At 44.8% G+C, this 19,044-nt stretch overlaps 41 non-coding genes across 41 annotated transcripts; 27 read left to right on the top strand and 14 right to left on the bottom strand.

Annotated features, from left to right (window-relative positions):
- The first annotated feature begins 206 nt into the window (after positions 1–206).
- Positions 207–278, top strand: Trnac-gca (transfer RNA cysteine (anticodon GCA)). The gene has a single exon. It is a non-coding gene; the product is annotated as a tRNA-Cys (tRNA).
- Positions 279–560: 282 nt separating this feature from the next.
- Positions 561–632, bottom strand: Trnaa-cgc (transfer RNA alanine (anticodon CGC)). Its single transcript has one exon. It is a non-coding gene; the product is annotated as a tRNA-Ala (tRNA).
- A 118-nt stretch (positions 633–750) lies between these two features.
- Positions 751–822, top strand: Trnaw-cca (transfer RNA tryptophan (anticodon CCA)). The gene has a single exon. It is a non-coding gene; the product is annotated as a tRNA-Trp (tRNA).
- A 6,268-nt stretch (positions 823–7,090) lies between these two features.
- Positions 7,091–7,162, bottom strand: Trnaa-cgc (transfer RNA alanine (anticodon CGC)). Its single transcript has one exon. It is a non-coding gene; the product is annotated as a tRNA-Ala (tRNA).
- A 118-nt stretch (positions 7,163–7,280) lies between these two features.
- Positions 7,281–7,352, top strand: Trnaw-cca (transfer RNA tryptophan (anticodon CCA)). Its single transcript has one exon. It is a non-coding gene; the product is annotated as a tRNA-Trp (tRNA).
- A 317-nt stretch (positions 7,353–7,669) lies between these two features.
- Positions 7,670–7,741, top strand: Trnac-gca (transfer RNA cysteine (anticodon GCA)). The gene has a single exon. It is a non-coding gene; the product is annotated as a tRNA-Cys (tRNA).
- A 269-nt stretch (positions 7,742–8,010) lies between these two features.
- Trnaa-cgc (transfer RNA alanine (anticodon CGC)) lies at positions 8,011–8,082 on the bottom strand. Its single transcript has one exon. It is a non-coding gene; the product is annotated as a tRNA-Ala (tRNA).
- A 118-nt stretch (positions 8,083–8,200) lies between these two features.
- On the top strand, positions 8,201–8,272 carry Trnaw-cca (transfer RNA tryptophan (anticodon CCA)). Its single transcript has one exon. It is a non-coding gene; the product is annotated as a tRNA-Trp (tRNA).
- A 317-nt stretch (positions 8,273–8,589) lies between these two features.
- Trnac-gca (transfer RNA cysteine (anticodon GCA)) lies at positions 8,590–8,661 on the top strand. The gene has a single exon. It is a non-coding gene; the product is annotated as a tRNA-Cys (tRNA).
- Positions 8,662–8,943: 282 nt separating this feature from the next.
- Trnaa-cgc (transfer RNA alanine (anticodon CGC)) lies at positions 8,944–9,015 on the bottom strand. Its single transcript has one exon. It is a non-coding gene; the product is annotated as a tRNA-Ala (tRNA).
- Positions 9,016–9,133: 118 nt separating this feature from the next.
- Positions 9,134–9,205, top strand: Trnaw-cca (transfer RNA tryptophan (anticodon CCA)). Its single transcript has one exon. It is a non-coding gene; the product is annotated as a tRNA-Trp (tRNA).
- Positions 9,206–9,522: 317 nt separating this feature from the next.
- On the top strand, positions 9,523–9,594 carry Trnac-gca (transfer RNA cysteine (anticodon GCA)). Its single transcript has one exon. It is a non-coding gene; the product is annotated as a tRNA-Cys (tRNA).
- Positions 9,595–9,876: 282 nt separating this feature from the next.
- On the bottom strand, positions 9,877–9,948 carry Trnaa-cgc (transfer RNA alanine (anticodon CGC)). Its single transcript has one exon. It is a non-coding gene; the product is annotated as a tRNA-Ala (tRNA).
- Positions 9,949–10,066: 118 nt separating this feature from the next.
- Positions 10,067–10,138, top strand: Trnaw-cca (transfer RNA tryptophan (anticodon CCA)). Its single transcript has one exon. It is a non-coding gene; the product is annotated as a tRNA-Trp (tRNA).
- A 317-nt stretch (positions 10,139–10,455) lies between these two features.
- Positions 10,456–10,527, top strand: Trnac-gca (transfer RNA cysteine (anticodon GCA)). The gene has a single exon. It is a non-coding gene; the product is annotated as a tRNA-Cys (tRNA).
- A 282-nt stretch (positions 10,528–10,809) lies between these two features.
- Trnaa-cgc (transfer RNA alanine (anticodon CGC)) lies at positions 10,810–10,881 on the bottom strand. Its single transcript has one exon. It is a non-coding gene; the product is annotated as a tRNA-Ala (tRNA).
- Positions 10,882–10,999: 118 nt separating this feature from the next.
- On the top strand, positions 11,000–11,071 carry Trnaw-cca (transfer RNA tryptophan (anticodon CCA)). Its single transcript has one exon. It is a non-coding gene; the product is annotated as a tRNA-Trp (tRNA).
- A 317-nt stretch (positions 11,072–11,388) lies between these two features.
- Trnac-gca (transfer RNA cysteine (anticodon GCA)) lies at positions 11,389–11,460 on the top strand. The gene has a single exon. It is a non-coding gene; the product is annotated as a tRNA-Cys (tRNA).
- Positions 11,461–11,742: 282 nt separating this feature from the next.
- Trnaa-cgc (transfer RNA alanine (anticodon CGC)) lies at positions 11,743–11,814 on the bottom strand. Its single transcript has one exon. It is a non-coding gene; the product is annotated as a tRNA-Ala (tRNA).
- A 118-nt stretch (positions 11,815–11,932) lies between these two features.
- Trnaw-cca (transfer RNA tryptophan (anticodon CCA)) lies at positions 11,933–12,004 on the top strand. The gene has a single exon. It is a non-coding gene; the product is annotated as a tRNA-Trp (tRNA).
- Positions 12,005–12,321: 317 nt separating this feature from the next.
- Trnac-gca (transfer RNA cysteine (anticodon GCA)) lies at positions 12,322–12,393 on the top strand. The gene has a single exon. It is a non-coding gene; the product is annotated as a tRNA-Cys (tRNA).
- Positions 12,394–12,675: 282 nt separating this feature from the next.
- Trnaa-cgc (transfer RNA alanine (anticodon CGC)) lies at positions 12,676–12,747 on the bottom strand. The gene has a single exon. It is a non-coding gene; the product is annotated as a tRNA-Ala (tRNA).
- A 506-nt stretch (positions 12,748–13,253) lies between these two features.
- Trnac-gca (transfer RNA cysteine (anticodon GCA)) lies at positions 13,254–13,328 on the top strand. The gene has a single exon. It is a non-coding gene; the product is annotated as a tRNA-Cys (tRNA).
- Positions 13,329–13,607: 279 nt separating this feature from the next.
- Trnaa-cgc (transfer RNA alanine (anticodon CGC)) lies at positions 13,608–13,679 on the bottom strand. The gene has a single exon. It is a non-coding gene; the product is annotated as a tRNA-Ala (tRNA).
- A 118-nt stretch (positions 13,680–13,797) lies between these two features.
- On the top strand, positions 13,798–13,869 carry Trnaw-cca (transfer RNA tryptophan (anticodon CCA)). Its single transcript has one exon. It is a non-coding gene; the product is annotated as a tRNA-Trp (tRNA).
- A 317-nt stretch (positions 13,870–14,186) lies between these two features.
- On the top strand, positions 14,187–14,258 carry Trnac-gca (transfer RNA cysteine (anticodon GCA)). Its single transcript has one exon. It is a non-coding gene; the product is annotated as a tRNA-Cys (tRNA).
- Positions 14,259–14,539: 281 nt separating this feature from the next.
- Trnaa-cgc (transfer RNA alanine (anticodon CGC)) lies at positions 14,540–14,611 on the bottom strand. Its single transcript has one exon. It is a non-coding gene; the product is annotated as a tRNA-Ala (tRNA).
- A 118-nt stretch (positions 14,612–14,729) lies between these two features.
- Positions 14,730–14,801, top strand: Trnaw-cca (transfer RNA tryptophan (anticodon CCA)). Its single transcript has one exon. It is a non-coding gene; the product is annotated as a tRNA-Trp (tRNA).
- A 317-nt stretch (positions 14,802–15,118) lies between these two features.
- Positions 15,119–15,190, top strand: Trnac-gca (transfer RNA cysteine (anticodon GCA)). The gene has a single exon. It is a non-coding gene; the product is annotated as a tRNA-Cys (tRNA).
- Positions 15,191–15,472: 282 nt separating this feature from the next.
- Trnaa-cgc (transfer RNA alanine (anticodon CGC)) lies at positions 15,473–15,544 on the bottom strand. The gene has a single exon. It is a non-coding gene; the product is annotated as a tRNA-Ala (tRNA).
- Positions 15,545–15,662: 118 nt separating this feature from the next.
- Trnaw-cca (transfer RNA tryptophan (anticodon CCA)) lies at positions 15,663–15,734 on the top strand. Its single transcript has one exon. It is a non-coding gene; the product is annotated as a tRNA-Trp (tRNA).
- A 312-nt stretch (positions 15,735–16,046) lies between these two features.
- On the top strand, positions 16,047–16,118 carry Trnac-gca (transfer RNA cysteine (anticodon GCA)). The gene has a single exon. It is a non-coding gene; the product is annotated as a tRNA-Cys (tRNA).
- A 282-nt stretch (positions 16,119–16,400) lies between these two features.
- On the bottom strand, positions 16,401–16,472 carry Trnaa-cgc (transfer RNA alanine (anticodon CGC)). Its single transcript has one exon. It is a non-coding gene; the product is annotated as a tRNA-Ala (tRNA).
- A 118-nt stretch (positions 16,473–16,590) lies between these two features.
- Trnaw-cca (transfer RNA tryptophan (anticodon CCA)) lies at positions 16,591–16,662 on the top strand. Its single transcript has one exon. It is a non-coding gene; the product is annotated as a tRNA-Trp (tRNA).
- A 317-nt stretch (positions 16,663–16,979) lies between these two features.
- On the top strand, positions 16,980–17,051 carry Trnac-gca (transfer RNA cysteine (anticodon GCA)). Its single transcript has one exon. It is a non-coding gene; the product is annotated as a tRNA-Cys (tRNA).
- Positions 17,052–17,333: 282 nt separating this feature from the next.
- On the bottom strand, positions 17,334–17,405 carry Trnaa-cgc (transfer RNA alanine (anticodon CGC)). Its single transcript has one exon. It is a non-coding gene; the product is annotated as a tRNA-Ala (tRNA).
- A 118-nt stretch (positions 17,406–17,523) lies between these two features.
- Trnaw-cca (transfer RNA tryptophan (anticodon CCA)) lies at positions 17,524–17,595 on the top strand. Its single transcript has one exon. It is a non-coding gene; the product is annotated as a tRNA-Trp (tRNA).
- A 317-nt stretch (positions 17,596–17,912) lies between these two features.
- On the top strand, positions 17,913–17,984 carry Trnac-gca (transfer RNA cysteine (anticodon GCA)). Its single transcript has one exon. It is a non-coding gene; the product is annotated as a tRNA-Cys (tRNA).
- Positions 17,985–18,266: 282 nt separating this feature from the next.
- On the bottom strand, positions 18,267–18,338 carry Trnaa-cgc (transfer RNA alanine (anticodon CGC)). The gene has a single exon. It is a non-coding gene; the product is annotated as a tRNA-Ala (tRNA).
- Positions 18,339–18,456: 118 nt separating this feature from the next.
- On the top strand, positions 18,457–18,528 carry Trnaw-cca (transfer RNA tryptophan (anticodon CCA)). Its single transcript has one exon. It is a non-coding gene; the product is annotated as a tRNA-Trp (tRNA).
- A 317-nt stretch (positions 18,529–18,845) lies between these two features.
- Trnac-gca (transfer RNA cysteine (anticodon GCA)) lies at positions 18,846–18,917 on the top strand. The gene has a single exon. It is a non-coding gene; the product is annotated as a tRNA-Cys (tRNA).
- Positions 18,918–19,044: the final 127 nt, after the last annotated feature.

Raw genomic sequence — 19,044 nt, forward strand, 5'->3', positions numbered from 1 at the left:
ATTTTCGCATTCTGACATTAAGGTGAAGGCGCCGACTCGCACTTTCTCCAGGCGCGAAGTGTCTAATATTTTTGTTATTTATATCGTTTAACGCTAATATATAACTGAGAGATAATGATTACGCAATATTTTGCTCGATTAGACGTCTTTAGCCAGACAGAGTATAATAATTTTCCTTAAGTTATGGGGATAGAAAGTTTGTGAAAGGGGGTATAGCTCAGTCGTAGAGCATTCGACTGCAGATCGAGAGGTCCCCGGTTCAATCCCGGGTGCCCCCTTCATTTTTCAGTATCTTGAAAAAACAAATAACGATTGTCGCATTTAGTTGCAAATACATGTTTGAAATGATTGAGATGCACTCCGCACGCCATACCGAAGGCTTTGGAGCAACATTTCAATGGGGGGATCGCAGGCCAGGGTCTTGCAGGTCATCGTCCTCCCGCTATGGCGTCGAATTGTAAGAAATCCACTTGTTTGGGGAAGAATCTTGTACGCTGAATTTGATAGAATATGGTGCTAGGCAAAAGTTTTCATATACTGCTGCACGGAGAAACAAAAATTGGAGGAGCTGGGATTTGAACCCAGGACTTTCTGCATGCGAAGCAGACACTCTACCACTGAGTTACACCCCCGCCAGAGCAAGTACATCTGGGAAGAGTCTCTCGTGGATCCTACTGTCATTATTTCTTAGGTTTGAACGGTACAGTAAGTGTTCGAGGAACCTATTCATGATAAGAGCTTAGCAGCGTCGACTCCGTGGCGCAACGGTAGCGCGTCTGACTCCAGATCAGAAGGTTGCGTGTTCAAATCACGTCGGGGTCACAGTGAAATTTTCGTTTACGGAAGCCATGGACGAGTATGTCAATTTAATCAGATACCAAACGATTACAGAGAACGGACGAACAGAACCTGCTTGAAAAAAGCTACTAGTGAATTTTCGCATTCTGACATTAAGGTGAAGGCGCCGACTCGCACTTTCTCCAGGCGCGAAGTGTCTAATATTTTTGTTATTTATATCGTTTAACGCTAATATATAACTGAGAGATAATGATTACGCAATATTTTGCTCGATTAGACGTCTTTAGCCAGACAGAGTATAATAATTTTCCTTAAGTTATGGGGATAGAAAGTTTGTGAAAGGGGGTATAGCTCAGTCGTATGTCTGCCTGCAGCGGCGGTGGCGAGCGGTTCGTCGTGCTGTGCTTCGCTCTGCGGCTGGCTTTGTTTACATCCGCTGTGTAAGTCTGTGCGTTTTCGCCGGCGCTTCGCAGTAGTTAGATATTCTGTCAACGTTCGAAAATGCAGTAATGGCTCTACTTAGTAGAAAGGACACTCTGAAATTTACCTTTGATCGACGTTTTGCTCGACCTAAATCTTTCGAAATTGAGGATTGGTTAGAGGAAGTTGTTCAAGTTCCGTTTGAAGATACTGTTGGTTTTCACTTGTCAATTGTGAGTAGTGTGATGTACTTGAAGCTGAAAAACCCTGAGTTATGCGAACGAGTTGTCAATAATACCGGTGGTAAGCTTAAGTTTAAACACAGTGATGGAAATATTGGCGAAGTTACTGTCGATCATGTGGGACTTGGTATTCGAACAATTCGAATTTTTGAGCTACCCTTTGAAGTTCCTACAGATGCGATCAATCTTGTTATTGCACCCTTTGGGAAGGTCCTCAGTAATTTTGCAGAAAAATGGTCCGGTGCTCACAAATATCCGGTTTTGAACGGTGTCAGGCAGTTGAAGGTGGACTTATTACGACATATTCCGTCTTACATTAACGTTTGCGGTTATCGAGGTATCGTCATTTATGATGGTCAACCACGAACGTGTGCAGCTTGCAATTCTCCAGGTCATATTCGTTCTGAATGTATTCAAAGACGTGTTGTGCAGCTGCCGACAGGTGAACCGGTGAAGTCCGCGGAGATGACTATTTTGTCCACCACTTACGCTTCGGTGGCTCGCGACCAACCGACCGACCAACTGCCCATGGATACCGAAGTAGACATTCGCCCCCAACCAACCCTTCCTCCAACGGCCGAGCAACTTGTTGACATTTCTGAGCGACAAGAGCAACACCTGAGTGTGAGTGACGTGGTTGATTCCGTAGCGCAGTCCCCGACTCTGTCAACAGAACAAAATTCCACCTCCTCAGAGACGCAGGTCAGGACTGTGACTGCTGAATGTCGTTCCCCACAACCCCACCATGAAATCTCGGATTCCGATGAGCGTTGTCCACCTGCTAAATCCCCGCGGAAGAACAAGAAACGCAGAATCGCCCGCCAGGGTGCGGAAGAGGCGGCGGCGTCGTTGCGGGGAAAGGTGCAGCAAATCATGGACAAAGTCAGTGCAAAATCACCAGAATCCTCCCGACAACAGGCGCTAACTTCTGCACACCTGCGGGATGAAGATCGTGCAATCACGCTAACTGAGCCCTCTCGCGATGCTACCGGCCAGGTGTCTCCCATGTGCAGTGACGATGTTGATCATTGTTTAAAAGAACAACGACAACATCATCCTCTTGCGTCCAAGAACCCCAGCACTATAGACTGGGCGGCGGAACCAGAGGTCGAACACATGGACGCTGATGCAACTGATATTCCAGTCACTTCCCGATTTCCCGAACAGCCTTCTACGGCAGTAGAACCGGCACATGATGATAAGTTACTGGATCCACGGCAGGCAAACAAAGAAGAGGACTCTGACTTCTTTTAAAACGGCGCCGATTCCTTCTTACTCTCGTAAGAGCGTGAATGACTGATCAGCAGGCGTATAAAATTGGTACATTAAATATAAATAAAATCCGCAGTTCCCTCAAACTCGACAACATCGTAGACCTCTTATACGCCGCCGACATTGATATCCTCTTGCTTCAGGAGGTCGCCGACATTGCTTTGAACCACATTCCCGGTTATAATGTGACGGCCAATCCGGGACACGGTTCCGATTTAGGCACCGCTATTCTCACGAAAGAAGGAATTATCGTCCAGAATGTAGAACGACTCATAAGTTGCAGGGGAATTGGCGTGACTATCAATAATGTTAGACTCCTAAATCTGTATGCACCATCCGGCTCAACTAATAGGCGACGCCGAGCGGACTTTTTCAAGGAAGAAATACTTCCGCTTTTTGCAACACAATATGACCACCTAATATTGGCGGGAGATTTTAACTGTGTACTTAACGCCAAAGATCAGACGCCGCATTTCAATAAATCGATTGAATTAGAACAGATCGTCAAGGATTTACGTTTAGTCGATACGTGGGAGCACAAGTTTGGTACAACACCTGGTTTTACTCACGTCACGAATCATTCAGCGAGTAGATTGGACCGCATTTACGTATCGGACACTCTCAGACAGCGAATTTTACAAACTGAGGTCTGGCCAACCAGTTTCTCCGACCATGCGGCTTATATTTGCACGCTGAATTTGGGGAAACAGGAAACCTACCGAGGCAAAGGACTATGGAAACTAAATGTTGCACATTTAGACGATCCTGAATGCAGAGAAGCCTTCACTCGAGCGTGGAATGAAAGTGAAGCCAAATTCAGTACGTACGGCTCGGCATTGCAATGGTGGCTCGAATGCGCTAAACCGAAAATTCGTAAATCCATGATACAATATTCCCGGAATAAGAACTGGTGGTTTAAGAGAACGATGGAGTTTTATTATCAATGTCTTCGAGACTTATATACTCTTGATGCCACTGTGATTGACAACTACCCCCGCATTAAAAGACTGCAAGCAAAAATATTACTTTTGAAACGAAAACAGATGGAAGGTTACAAAATTAGAGGTCGGGTTTCGACTATGGCAAAAGGCGAACAGCCATCCATTTATCACCTGATACGTGAAACTAAACGAGCACGGACAAAGATCTTAACTGAACTACAATCCGAAGACGGCACGATTCTAACTCGGCAACACGATATCAGAGACGCCGTTCAAACTTATTACACTGACTTGATGTCCAATAAACCTACCGACGACGAAGCCCTTGCAGCGTTCCGGAGCAGCTTAACGCACAGGCTTCGCCCTGCGGCTGTAGCCGAACTCGTCACCGATGTAACGGAAGATGAACTGGAAGATGTGGTGTTCCACAGTCCAAAAAACAAATCTCCCGGATGTGACGGTCTCCCGGTGGAACTTTATCAAGTCTTCTGGCCACAACTGAAGACAAAGCTGACGGTGCTCTGCAACGAACTTCTCCAACCGGACATGCCCATTCCTCCGCCATTCAGTGAAGGACTTGTGGTCTTACTCCCGAAACGGACGAGCAATAACACCGTCGCAACTTTGCGACCCATTACGTTGCTCAACAGCGACTACAAAATTTTTGCTCGCATTCTCGCAACGAGAATGAAAACTGTGATGCATACCGTCATTGGATCACATCAAACGAGTGTTGGAAAGGACAGAGCTATATATCAGACATTATCAGACTATCGAGATGTGATTTCTGTTGCGGACGCTTGCAAAATCCGATGTGCTATCGTAACTTTAGATTTCGCACAGGCTTTCGACAGAGTGAACCATCCTTACCTTTTCCAGATAATGCAGACTCTGGGTTTTCCTCCGCAGTTCATCAGCATCATACAGAAATTGTTACGGAATAGTACATCCAAACTTGTCGTTAACGGTCAGCCAAGTCGCGCCGTCCCGATAAACAGTTCTGTTAGGCAGGGCTGCCCTATGTCGATGGCGCTGTTTGCCATTGCGATCGAACCGCTGCTAGTCACCTTGACGGAACGTTTACAAGGACTCCACATACACGGGCAGAAGATAGTGTGCCGAGCTTACGCTGATGATGTTACCTTCCTAGCTATGAATGTCAATGAGGTCGAGAGGGGTCTCCTGATCATCTCACAATATGAAAAGGCATCTGGTGCGAAACTGCATTGGACGAAATCAGGGATCATGAACGTTGGGCAAGGCATAGGCGCGATCGGTCATGGCCAGCTTAAAGAGATCACTAGGATGACGTGTCTCGGTGTCGATTTTCGGAACACCATCCGCCACACCATTGCCGCCAATTATAAGCAATTGCTCAACAAAATTCGTGCTTGTGCGAAGTTACATAGCGTCAGGAAATTGGACGAGCTTCAAAAGGTTGAATTGGCCAATATTTATATCACTGCCAAAATCAATTATGTGGCTCAAGTTTTGCCCATCCCCACCGATATAGCCAAATGCATGCTGTCCGCGCTTGGACACTTTGTATGTCGTGGCCAGATCTTTAAAGTTCGATATGACACCTTGACACTCCCAACGCGAGATGGCGGACTCAGTCTCACCGATGTACACAAAAAAGCGAAAGCTCTTTATTTCTGCAAAACTTACAAGCTATGGAAACAGTCACCGACCAGTCTGACCGCTCTTGTCCTGAATGAAATCGCACCGACTGATCTTCAACCGCCAATTGATGTGCACCATATACCGACTGCGCTCTACCACTTCAAGAGTTTTCTCTTAGAGTATAGTTATGTCCATACAACAGTCTCTGAAAAGAATTTGACGACAGTTAAGGCAATCTACAACTCCTTTGTGGCAACTAAATCACGGAATGTTATCGAACAAAAATTTCCAAACTACAACTGGGACGCGACGTGGCAAAACATCCACAGCCCCTACTTACCTTCGCAAGTAAAGGCGACGTGGTACGCTGCCGTCAATAGAAAAATCCCGACGCAGTCCAGGCTTCATGCAATTCATTTGCAGGACTCGCCAATGTGTGTCACGTGTAATCTCATAGACAGCGAAGAACACCGTTTCGTCTGTGGTACCACGAAAGATATATGGGGTTACGCCCGACAGAAACTGTCGAGCATCAAGAGGACCTCACCATCTGCGATAACGCCAGCTGACTTTCTCAACCCTGAAGCAATCCCATTTCCCAGGACAAAGCGGAATGCTGTCAACTGGATAATAGGTCACACAGTGCACTATATTTTTAGTACTGGCGATAAGAACAAAGACGATTTCGTTCTATACCTGACCCTGCAGCACAGCATGATCGCACGCGAACGTAACTACAAGGCGACCTTTGCCAACTTTTTAAGCAAGACCATTGTGTGATATGCGATTCGACACTCGACCCGTCAGTCTTGCCATGACGGGGAACGTAATATTTAAAGAACGCCCGAAACTATACCACGAGACATGAATGCATGTTTAACCTTCTTTCGAAGTAAGGCGAAACCGACTATTCGCTACATCATTGAGGAGCAGCAGAGGACAATAACAGACGAAAGATGTGAAGACAACACTAGAGAAAAAAACAAACACTTTTCGTTTTCTTATATTTTGCACCAACAAAGGAGAAGATTCCTTTTTAATCACTTATTTCTTATTTATTTATTTATTAATCCTAACCAGAAAAGGTACGTTAGTTCGACACTGCTTAACATAGTTGATAGTGTCATCATTTTTTTTTGCCGTTAACGCCTCACTCACCTAGAAGAAATGGATTGAGTTCTGGTGGAAGAATGGATCCCTTCTGGAAGATCCTCATAAAAAAAAAAAAAAAAAAAAAAGAGGAAAAAAAAAGTGGTTCAAACAAAATTATAAATAAAAAATAAAAAAATTAAAAAAATTTCACATATACAAATGGGTGACTGGTATGGGGGCGACATCGAGGCCAGGCCTCAGGATTCTTGACCCCTGCCCTCTTTGCCGCCGCCTGCCTGCCACTACTTCATTAAAAAAAAAAAAAAAAAAAAAAAAAAAAAAGAAAAAAAAAAAAAAAAAAAGTCGTAGAGCATTCGACTGCAGATCGAGAGGTCCCCGGTTCAATCCCGGGTGCCCCCTTCATTTTTCAGTATCTTGAAAAAACAAATAACGATTGTCGCATTTAGTTGCAAATACATGTTTGAAATGATTGAGATGCACTCCGCACGCCATACCGAAGGCTTTGGAGCAACATTTCAATGGGGGGATCGCAGGCCAGGGTCTTGCAGGTCATCGTCCTCCCGCTATGGCGTCGAACTGTAAGAAATCCACTTGCTTGGGGAAGAATCTTGTACGCTGAATTTGATAGAATATGGTGCTAGGCAAAAGTTTTCATATACTGCTGCACGGAGAAACAAAAATTGGAGGAGCTGGGATTTGAACCCAGGACTTTCTGCATGCGAAGCAGACACTCTACCACTGAGTTACACCCCCGCCAGAGCAAGTACATCTGGGAAGAGTCTCTCGTGGATCCTACTGTCATTATTTCTTAGGTTTGAACGGTACAGTAAGTGTTCGAGGAACCTATTCATGATAAGAGCTTAGCAGCGTCGACTCCGTGGCGCAACGGTAGCGCGTCTGACTCCAGATCAGAAGGTTGCGTGTTCAAATCACGTCGGGGTCACAGTGAAATTTTCGTTTACGGAAGACATGGACGAGTATGTCAATTTAATCAGATACCAAACGATTACAGAGAACGGACGAACAGAACCTGCTTGAAAAAAGCTACTAGTGAATTTTCGCATTCTGACATTAAGGTGAAGGCGCCGACTCGCACTTTCTCCAGGCGCGAAGAGTCTAATATTTTTGTTATTTATATCGTTTAACGCTAATATATAACTGAGAGATAATGATTACGCAATATTTTGCTCGATTAGACGTCTTTAGCCAGACAGAGTATAATAATTTTCCTTAAGTTATGGGGATAGAAAGTTTGTGAAAGGGGGTATAGATCAGTCGTAGAGCATTCGACTGCAGATCGAGAGGTCCCCGGTTCAATCCCGGGTGCCCCCTTCATTTTTCAGTATCTTGAAAAAACAAATAACGATTGTCGCATTTAGTTGCAAATACATGTTTGAAATGATTGAGATGCACTCCGCACGCCATACCGAAGGCTTTGGAGCAACATTTCAATGGGGGGATCGCAGGCCAGGGTCTTGCAGGTCATCGTCCTCCCGCTATGGCGTCGAACTGTAAGAAATCCACTTGCTTGGGGAAGAATCTTGTACGCTGAATTTGATAGAATATGGTTTTCATATACTGCTGCACGGAGAAACAAAAATTGGAGGAGCTGGGATTTGAACCCAGGACTTTCTGCATGCGAAGCAGACACTCTACCACTGAGTTACACCCCCGCCAGAGCAAGTACATCTGGGAAGAGTCTCTCGTGGATCCTACTGTCATTATTTCTTAGGTTTGAACGGTACAGTAAGTGTTCGAGGAACCTATTCATGATAAGAGCTTAGCAGCGTCGACTCCGTGGCGCAACGGTAGCGCGTCTGACTCCAGATCAGAAGGTTGCGTGTTCAAATCACGTCGGGGTCACAGTGAAATTTTCGTTTACGGAAGCCATGGACGAGTATGTCAATTTAATCAGATACCAAACGATTACAGAGAACGGACGAACAGAACCTGCTTGAAAAAAGCTACTAGTGAATTTTCGCATTCTGACATTAAGGTGAAGGCGCCGACTCGCACTTTCTCCAGGCGCGAAGTGTCTAATATTTTTGTTATTTATATCGTTTAACGCTAATATATAACTGAGAGATAATGATTACGCAATATTTTGCTCGATTAGACGCCTTTAGCCAGACAGAGTATAATAATTTTCCTTAAGTTATGGGGATAGAAAGTTTGTGAAAGGGGGTATAGCTCAGTCGTAGAGCATTCGACTGCAGATCGAGAGGTCCCCGGTTCAATCCCGGGTGCCCCCTTCATTTTTCAGTATCTTGAAAAAACAAATAACGATTGTCGCATTTAGTTGCAAATACATGTTTGAAATGATTGAGATGCACTCCGCACGCCATACCGAAGGCTTTGGAGCAACATTTCAATGGGGGGATCGCAGGCCAGGGTCTTGCAGGTCATCGTCCTCCCGCTATGGCGTCGAACTGTAAGAAATCCACTTGCTTGGGGAAGAATCTTGTACGCTGAATTTGATAGAATATGGTGCTAGGCAAAAGTTTTCATATACTGCTGCATGGAGAAACAAAAATTGGAGGAGCTGGGATTTGAACCCAGGACTTTCTGCATGCGAAGCAGACACTCTACCACTGAGTTACACCCCCGCCAGAGCAAGTACATCTGGGAAGAGTCTCTCGTGGATCCTACTGTCATTATTTCTTAGGTTTGAACGGTACAGTAAGTGTTCGAGGAACCTATTCATGATAAGAGCTTAGCAGCGTCGACTCCGTGGCGCAACGGTAGCGCGTCTGACTCCAGATCAGAAGGTTGCGTGTTCAAATCACGTCGGGGTCACAGTGAAATTTTCGTTTACGGAAGCCATGGACGAGTATGTCAATTTAATCAGATACGAAACGATTACAGAGAACGGACGAACAGAACCTGCTTGAAAAAAGCTACTAGTGAATTTTCGCATTCTGACATTAAGGTGAAGGCGCCGACTCGCACTTTCTCCAGGCGCGAAGTGTCTAATATTTTTGTTATTTATATCGTTTAACGCTAATATATAACTGAGAGATAATGATTACGCAATATTTTGCTCTATTAGACGTCTTTAGCCAGACAGAGTATAATAATTTTCCTTAAGTTATGGGGATAGAAAGTTTGTGAAAGGGGGTATAGCTCAGTCGTAGAGCATTCGACTGCAGATCGAGAGGTCCCCGGTTCAATCCCGGGTGCCCCCTTCATTTTTCAGTATCTTGAAAAAACAAATAACGATTGTCGCATTTAGTTGCAAATACATGTTTGAAATGATTGAGATGCACTCCGCACGCCATACCGAAGGCTTTGGAGCAACATTTCAATGGGGGGATCGCAGGCCAGGGTCTTGCAGGTCATCGTCCTCCCGCTATGGCGTCGAACTGTAAGAAATCCACTTGCTTGGGGAAGAATCTTGTACGCTGAATTTGATAGAATATGGTGCTAGGCAAAAGTTTTCATATACTGCTGCACGGAGAAACAAAAATTGGAGGAGCTGGGATTTGAACCCAGGACTTTCTGCATGCGAAGCAGACACTCTACCACTGAGTTACACCCCCGCCAGAGCAAGTACATCTGGGAAGAGTCTCTCGTGTATCCTACTGTCATTATTTCTTAGGTTTGAAAGGTACAGTAAGTGTTCGAGTAACCTATTCATGATAAGAGCTTAGCAGCGTCGACTCCGTGGCGCAACGGTAGCGCGTCTGACTCCAGATCAGAAGGTTGCGTGTTCAAATCACGTCGGGGTCACAGTGAAATTTTCGTTTACGGAAGCCATGGACGAGTATGTCAATTTAATCAGATACCAAACGATTACAGAGAACGGACGAACAGAACCTGCTTGAAAAAAGCTACTAGTGAATTTTCGCATTCTGACATTAAGGTGAAGGCGCCGACTCGCACTTTCTCCAGGCGCGAAGTGTCTAATATTTTTGTTATTTATATCGTTTAACGCTAATATATAACTGAGAGATAATGATTACGCAATATTTTGCTCGATTAGACGTCTTTAGCCAGACAGAGTAGAATAATTTTCCTTAAGTTATGGGGATAGAAAGTTTGTGAAAGGGGGTATAGCTCAGTCGTAGAGCATTCGACTGCAGAACGAGAGGTCCCCGGTTCAATCCCGGGTGCCCCCTTCGTTTTTCAGTATCTTGAAAAAACAAATAACGATTGTCGCATTTAGTTGCAAATACATGTTTGAAATGATTGAGATGCACTCCGCACGCCATACCGAAGGCTTTGGAGCAACATTTCAATGGGGGGATCGCAGGCCAGGGTCTTGCAGGTCATCGTCCTCCCGCTATGGCGTCGAACTGTAAGAAATCCACTTGCTTGGGGAAGAATCTTGTACGCTGAATTTGATAGAATATGGTGCTAGGCAAAAGTTTTCATATACTGCTGCACGGAGAAACAAAAATTGGAGGAGCTGGGATTTGAACCCAGGACTTTCTGCATGCGAAGCAGACACTCTACCACTGAGTTACACCCCCGCCAGAGCAAGTACATCTGGGAAGAGTCTCTCGTGGATCCTACTGTCATTATTTCTTAGGTTTGAACGGTACAGTAAGTGTTCGAGGAACCTATTCATGATAAGAGCTTAGCAGCGTCGACTCCATGGCGCAATGGTAGCGCGTCTGACTCCAGATCAGAAGGTTGCGTGTTCAAATCACGTCGGGGTCACAGTGAAATTTTCGTTTACGGAAGCCATGGACGAGTATGTCAATTTAATCAGATACCAAACGATTACAGAGAACGGACGAACAGAACCTGCTTGAAAAAAGCTACTAGTGAATTTTCGCATTCTGACATTAAGGTGAAGGCGCCGACTCGCACTTTCTCCAGTCGCGAAGTGTCTAATATTTTTGTTATTTATATCGTTTAACGCTAATATATAACTGAGAGATAATGATTACGCAATATTTTGCTCGGTTAGACGTCTTTAGCCAGACAGAGTATAATAATTTTCCTTAAGTTATGGGGATAGAAAGTTTGTGAAAGGGGGTATAGCTCAGTCGTAGAGCATTCGACTGCAGATCGAGAGGTCCCCGGTTCAATCCCGGGTGCCCCCTTCGTTTTTCAGTATCTTGAAAAAACAAATAACGATTGTCGCATTTAGTTGCAAATACATGTTTGAAATGATTGAGATGCACTCCGCACGCCATACCGAAGGCTTTGGAGCAACATTTCAATGGGGGGATCGCAGGCCAGGGTCTTGCAGGTCATCGTCCTCCCGCTATGGCGTCGAACTGTAAGAAATCCACTTGCTTGGGGAAGAATCTTGTACGCTGAATTTGATAGAATATGGTGCTAGGCAAAAGTTTTCATATACTGCTGCACGGAGAAACAAAAATTGGAGGAGCTGGGATTTGAACCCAGGACTTTCTGCATGCGAAGCAGACACTCTACCACTGAGTTACACCCCCGCCAGAGCAAGTACATCTGGGAAGAGTCTCTCGTGGATCCTACTGTCATTATTTCTTAGGTTTGAACGGTACAGTAAGTGTTCGAGGAACCTATTCATGATAAGAGCTTAGCGTCGTCGACTCCGTGGCGCAACGGTAGCGCGTCTGACTCCAGATCAGAAGGTTGCGTGTTCAAATCACGTCGGGGTCACAGTGAAATTTTCGTTTGCGGAAGCCATGGACGAGTATGTCAATTTAATCAGATACCAAACGATTACAGAGAACGGACGAACAGAACCTGCTTGAAAAAAGCTACTAGTGAATTTTCGCATTCTGACATTAAGGTGAAGGCGCCGACTCGCACTTTCTCCAGGCGCGAAGTGTCTAATATTTTTGTTATTTATATCGTTTAACGCTAATATATAACTGAGAGATAATGATTACGCAATATTTTGCTCGATTAGACGTCTTTAGCCAGACAGAGTATAATAATTTTCCTTAAGTTATGGGGATAGAAAGTTTGTGAAAGGGGGTATAGCTCAGTCGCAGAGCATTCGACTGCAGATCGAGAGGTCCCCGGTTCAATCCCGGGTGCCCCCTTCATTTTTCAGTATCTTGAAAAAACAAATAACGATTGTCGCATTTAGTTGCAAATACATGTTTGAAATGATTGAGATGCACTCCGCACGCCTTACCGAAGGCTTTGGAGCAACATTTCAATGGGGGGATCGCAGGCCAGGGTCTTGCAGGTCATCGTCCTCCCGCTATGGCGTCGAACTGTAAGAAATCCACTTGCTTGGGGAAGAATCTTGTACGCTGAATTTGATAGAATATGGTGCTAGGCAAAAGTTTTCATATACTGCTGCACGGAGAAACAAAAATTGGAGGAGCTGGGATTTGAACCCAGGACTTTCTGCATGCGAAGCAGACACTCTACCACTGAGTTACACCCCCGCCAGAGCAAGTACATCTGGGAAGAGTCCCTCGTGGATCCTACTGTCATTATTTCTTAGGTTTGAACGGTACAGTAAGCGTTCGAGGAACCTATTCATGATAAGAGCTTAGCAGCGTCGACTCCGTGGCGCAACGGTAGCGCGTCTGATTCCAGATCAGAAGGTTGCGTGTTCAAATCACGCCTTGTCACAGTGAAATTTTCGTTTACGGAAGCCATGGACGAGTATGTCAATTTAATCAGATACCAAACGATTACAGAGAACGGACTAACAGAACCTGCTTGAAAAAAGCTACTAGTGAATTTTCGCATTCTGACATTAAGGTGAAGGCGCCGACTGGCACTTTCTCCAGGCGCGAAGTGTCTAATATTTTTGTTATTTATATCGTTTAACGCTAATATATAACTGAGAGATAATGATTACGCAATATTTTGCTCGATTAGACGTCTTTAGCCAGACAGAGTATAATAATTTTCCTTAAGTTATGGGGATAGAAAGTTTGTGAAAGGGGGTATAGCTCAGTCGCAGAGCATTCGACTGCAGATCGAGAGGTCCCCGGTTCAATCCCGGGTGCCCCATTCATTTTTCAGTATCTTGAAAAAACAAATAACGATTGTCGCATTTAGTTGCAAATACATGTTTGAAATGATTGAGATGCACTCCGCACGCCATACCGAAGGCTTTGGAGCAACATTTCAATGGGGGGATCGCAGGCCAGGGTCTTGCAGGTCATCGTCCTCCCGCTATGGCGTCGAACTGTAAGAAATCCACTTGCTTGGGGAAGAATCTTGTACGCTGAATTTGATAGAATATGGTGCTAGGCAAAAGTTTTCATATACTGCTGCACGGAGAAACAAAAATTGGAGGAGCTGGGATTTGAACCCAGGACTTTCTGCATGCGAAGCAGACACTCTACCACTGAGTTACACCCCCGCCAGAGCAAGTACATCTGGGAAGAGTCTCTCGTGGATCCTACTGTCATTATTTCTTAGGTTTGAACGGTACAGTAAGTGTTCGAGGAACGTATTCATGATAAGAGCTTAGCAGCGTCGACTCCGTGGCGCAACGGTAGCGCGTCTGACTCCAGATCAGAAGGTTGCGTGTTCAAATCACGTCGGGGTCACAGTGAAATTTTCGTTTACGGAAGCCATGGACGAGTATGTCAATTTAATCAGATACCAAACGATTACAGAGAACGGACGAACAGAACCTGCTTGAAAAAAGCTACTAGTGAATTTTCGCATTCTGACATTAAGGTGAAGGCGCCGACTCGCACTTTCTCCAGGCGCGAAGTGTCTAATATTTTTGTTATTTATATCGTTTAACGCTAATATATAACTGAGAGATAATGATTACGCAATATTTTGCTCGATTAGACGTCTTTAGCCAGACAGAGTATAATAATTTTCCTTAAGTTATGGGGATAGAAAGTTTGTGAAAGGGGGTATAGCTCAGTCGTAGAGCATTCGACTGCAGATCGAGAGGTCCCCGGTTCAATCCCGGGTGCCCCCTTCATTTTTCAGTATCTTGAAAAAACAAATAACGATTGTCGCATTTAGTTGCAAATACATGTTTGAAATGATTGAGATGCACTCCGCACGCCATACCGAAGGCTTTGGAGCAACATTTCAATGGGGGATCGCATGCCAGGGTCTTGCAGGTCATCGTCCTCCCGCTATGGCGTCGAACTGTAAGAAATCCACTTGCTTGGGGAAGAATCTTGTACGCTGAATTTGATAGAATATGGTGCTAGGCAAAAGTTTTCATATACTGCTGCACGGAGAAACAAAAATTGGAGGAGCTGGGATTTGAACCCAGGACTTTCTGCATGCGAAGCAGACACTCTACCACTGAGTTACACCCCCGCTAGAGCAAGTACATCTGGGAAGAGTCTCTCGTGGATCCTACTGTCATTATTTCTTAGGTTTGAACGGTACAGTAAGTGTTCGAGGAACCTATTCATGATAAGAGCTTAGCAGCGTCGACTCCGTGGCGCAACGGTAGCGCGTCTGACTCCAGATCAGAAGGTTGCGTGTTCAAATCCCGTCGGGGTCACAGTGAAATTTTCGTTTACGGAAGCCATGGACGAGTATGTCAATTTAATCAGATACCAAACGATTACAGAGAACGGACGAACAGAACCTGCTTGAAAAAAGCTACTAGTGAATTTTCGCATTCTGACATTAAGGTGAAGGCGCCGACTCGCACTTTCTCCAGGCGCGAAGTGTCTAATATTTTTGTTATTTATATCGTTTAACGCTAATATATAACTGAGAGATAATGATTACGCAATATTTTGCTCGATTAGACGTCTTTAGCCAGACAGAGTATAGTAATTTTCGTTAAGTTATGGGGATAGAAAGTTTGTGAAAGGGGGTATAGCTCAGTCGTAGAGCATTCGACTGCAGATCGAGAGGTCCCCGGTTCAATCCCGGGTGCCCCCTTCATTTTTCAGTATCTTGAAAAAACAAATAACGATTGTCGCATTTAGTTGCAAATACATGTTTGAAATGATTGAGATGCACTCCGCACGCCATACCGAAGGCTTTGGAGCAACATTTCAATGGGGGGATCGCAGGCCAGGGTCTTGCAGGTCATCGTCCTCCCGCTATGGCGTCGAACTGTAAGAAATCCACTTGCTTGGGGAAGAATCTTGTACGCTGAATTTGATAGAATATGGTGCTAGGCAAAAGTTTTCATATACTGCTGCACGGAGAAACAAAAATTGGAGGAGCTGGGATTTGAACCCAGGACTTTCTGCATGCGAAGCAGACACTCTACCACTGAGTTACACCCCCGCCAGAGCAAGTACGTTTGGGAAGAGTCTCTCGTGGATCCTACTGTCATTATTTCTTAGGTTTGAACGGTACAGTAAGTGTTCGAGGAACCTATTCATGATAAGAGCTTAGCAGCGTCGACTCCGTGGCGCAACGGTAGCGCGTCTGACTCCAGATCAGAAGGTTGCGTGTTCAAATCACGTCGGGGTCACAGTGAAATTTTCGTTTACGGAAGCCATGGACGAGTATGTCAATTTAATCAGATACCAAACGGTTACAGAGAACGGACGAACCTGCTTGAAAAAAGCTACTAGTGAATTTTCGCATTCTGACATTAAGGTGAAGGCGCCGACTCGCACTTTCTCCAGGCGCGAAGTGTCTAATATTTTTGTTATTTATATCGTTTAACGCTAATATATAACTGAGAGATAATGATTACGCAATATTTTGCTCGATTAGACGTCTTTAGCCAGACAGAGTATAATAATTTTCCTTAAGTTATGGGGATACAAAGTTTGTGAAAGGGGGTATAGCTCTGATGTAGAGCATTCGACTGCAGATCGAGAGGTCCCCGGTTCAATCCCGGGTGCCCCCTTCATTTTTCAGTATCTTGAAAAAACAAATAACGATTGTCGCATTTAGTTGCAAATACATGTTTGAAATGATTGAGATGCACTCCGCACGCCATACCGAAGGCTTTGGAGCAACATTTCAATGGGGGGATCGCAGGCCAGGGTCTTGCAGGTCATCGTCCTCCCGCTATGGCGTCGAACTGTAAGAAATCCACTTGCTTGGGGAAGAATCTTGTACGCTGAATTTGATAGAATATGGTGCTAGGCAAAAGTTTTCATATACTGCTGCACGGAGAAACAAAAATTGGAGGAGCTGGGATTTGAACCCAGGACTTTCTGCATGCGAAGCAGACACTCTACCACTGAGTTACACCCCCGCCAGAGCAAGTACATCTGGGAAGAGTCTCTCGTGGATCCTACTGTCATTATTTCTTAGGTTTGAACGGTACAGTAAGTGTTCGAGGAACCTACTCATGATAAGAGCTTAGCAGCGTCGACTCCGTGGCGCAACGGTAGCGCGTCTGACTCCAGATCAGAAGGTTGCGTGTTCAAATCACGTCGGGGTCACAGTGAAATTTTCGTTTACGGAAGCCATGGACGAGTATGTCAATTTAATCAGATACCAAACGATTACAGAGAACGGACGAACAGAACCTGCTTGAAAAAAGCTACTAGTGAATTTTCGCATTCTGACATTAAGGTGAAGGCGCCGACTGGCACTTTCTCCAGGCGCGAAGTGTCTAATATTTTTGTTATTTATATCGTTTAACGCTAATATATAACTGAGAGATAATGATTACGCAATATTTTGCTCGATTAGACGTCTTTAGCCAGACAGAGTATAATAATTTTCCTTAAGTTATGGGGATAGAAAGTTTGTGAAAGGGGGTATAGCTCAGTCGTAGAGCATTCGACTGCAGATCGAGAGGTCCCCGGTTCAATCCCGGGTGCCCCCTTCATTTTTCAGTATCTTGAAAAAACAAATAACGATTGTCGCATTTAGTTGCAAATACATGTTTGAAATGATTGAGATGCACTCCGCACGCCATACCGAAGGCTTTGGAGCAACATTTCAATGGGGGGATCGCAGGCCAGGGTCTTGCAGGTCATCGTCCTCCCGCTATGGCGTCGAACTGTAAGAAATCCACTTGCTTGGGGAAGAATCTTGTACGCTGAATTTGATAGAATATGGTGCTAGGCAAAAGTTTTCATATACTGCTGCACGGAGAAACAAAAATTGGAGGAGCTGGGATTTGAACCCAGGACTTTCTGCATGCGAAGCAGACACTCTACCACTGAGTTACACCCCCGCCAGAGCAAGTACATCTGGGAAGAGTCTCTCGTGGATCCTACTGTCATTATTTCTTAGGTTTGAACGGTACAGTAAGTGTTCGAGGAACCTATTCATGATAAGAGCTTAGCAGCGTCGACTCCGTGGCGCAACGGTAGCGCGTCTGACTCCAGATCAGAAGGTTGCGTGTTCAAATCACGTCGGGGTCACAGTGAAATTTTCGTTTACGGAAGCCATGGACGAGTATGTCAATTTAATCAGATACCAAACGATTACAGAGATCGGACGAACAGAACCTGCTTGAAAAAAGCTACTAGTGAATTTTCGCATTCTGACATTAAGGTGAAGGCGCCGGCTCGCACTTTCTCCAGGCGCGAAGTGTCTAATATTTTTGTTATTTATATCGTTTAACGCTAATATATAACTGAGAGATAATGATTACGCAATATTTTGCTCGATTAGACGTCTTTAGCCAGACAGAGTATAATAATTTTCCTTAAGTTATGGGGATAGAAAGTTTGTGAAAGGGGGTATAGCTCAGTCGTAGAGCATTCGACTGCAGATCGAGAGGTCCCCGGTTCAATCCCGGGTGCCCCCTTCATTTTTCAGTATCTTGAAAAAACAAATAACGATTGTCGCATTTAGTTGCAAATACATGTTTGAAATGATTGAGATGCACTCCGCACGCCATACCGAAGGCTTTGGAGCAACATTTCAATGGGGGGATCGCAGGCCAGGGTCTTGCAGGTCATCGTCCTCCCGCTATGGCGTCGAACTGTAAGAAATCCACTTGCTTGGGGAAGAATCTTGTACGCTGAATTTGATAGAATATGGTGCTAGGCAAAAGTTTTCATATACTGCTGCACGGAGAAACAAAAATTGGAGGAGCTGGGATTTGAACCCAGGACTTTCTGCATGCGAAGCAGACACTCTACCACTGAGTTACACCCCCGCCAGAGCAAGTACATCTGGGAAGAGTCTCTCGTGGATCCTACTGTCATTATTTCTTAGGTTTGAACGGTACAGTAAGTGTTCGAGGAACCTATTCATGATAAGAGCTTAGCAGCGTCGACTCCGTGGCGCAACGGTAGCGCGTCTGACTCCAGATCAGAAGGTTGCGTGTTCAAATCACGTCGGGGTCACAGTGAAATTTTCGTTTACGGAAGCCATGGACGAGTATGTCAATTTAATCAGATACCAAACGATTACAGAGATCGGACGAACAGAACCTGCTTGAAAAAAGCTACTAGTGAATTTTCGCATTCTGACATTAAGGTGAAGGCGCCGGCTCGCACTTTCTCCAGGCGCGAAGTGTCTAATATTTTTGTTATTTATATCGTTTAACGCTAATATATAACTGAGAGATAATGATTACGCAATATTTTGCTCGATTAGACGTCTTTAGCCAGACAGAGTATAATAATTTTCCTTAAGTTATGGGGATAGAAAGTTTGTGAAAGGGGGTATAGCTCAGTCGTAGAGCATTCGACTGCAGATCGAGAGGTCCCCGGTTCAATCCCGGGTGCCCCCTTCATTTTTCAGTATCTTGAAAAAACAAATAACGATTGTCGCATTTAGTTGCAAATACATGTTTGAAATGATTGAGATGCACTCCGCACGCCATACCGAAGGCTTTGGAGCAACATTTCAATGGGGGG

This window comes from Schistocerca gregaria, chromosome 3 (assembly GCF_023897955.1).
Source record: "Schistocerca gregaria isolate iqSchGreg1 chromosome 3, iqSchGreg1.2, whole genome shotgun sequence".
In the NCBI taxonomy this organism is placed as follows: Eukaryota; Metazoa; Arthropoda; class Insecta; order Orthoptera; family Acrididae; genus Schistocerca; species Schistocerca gregaria.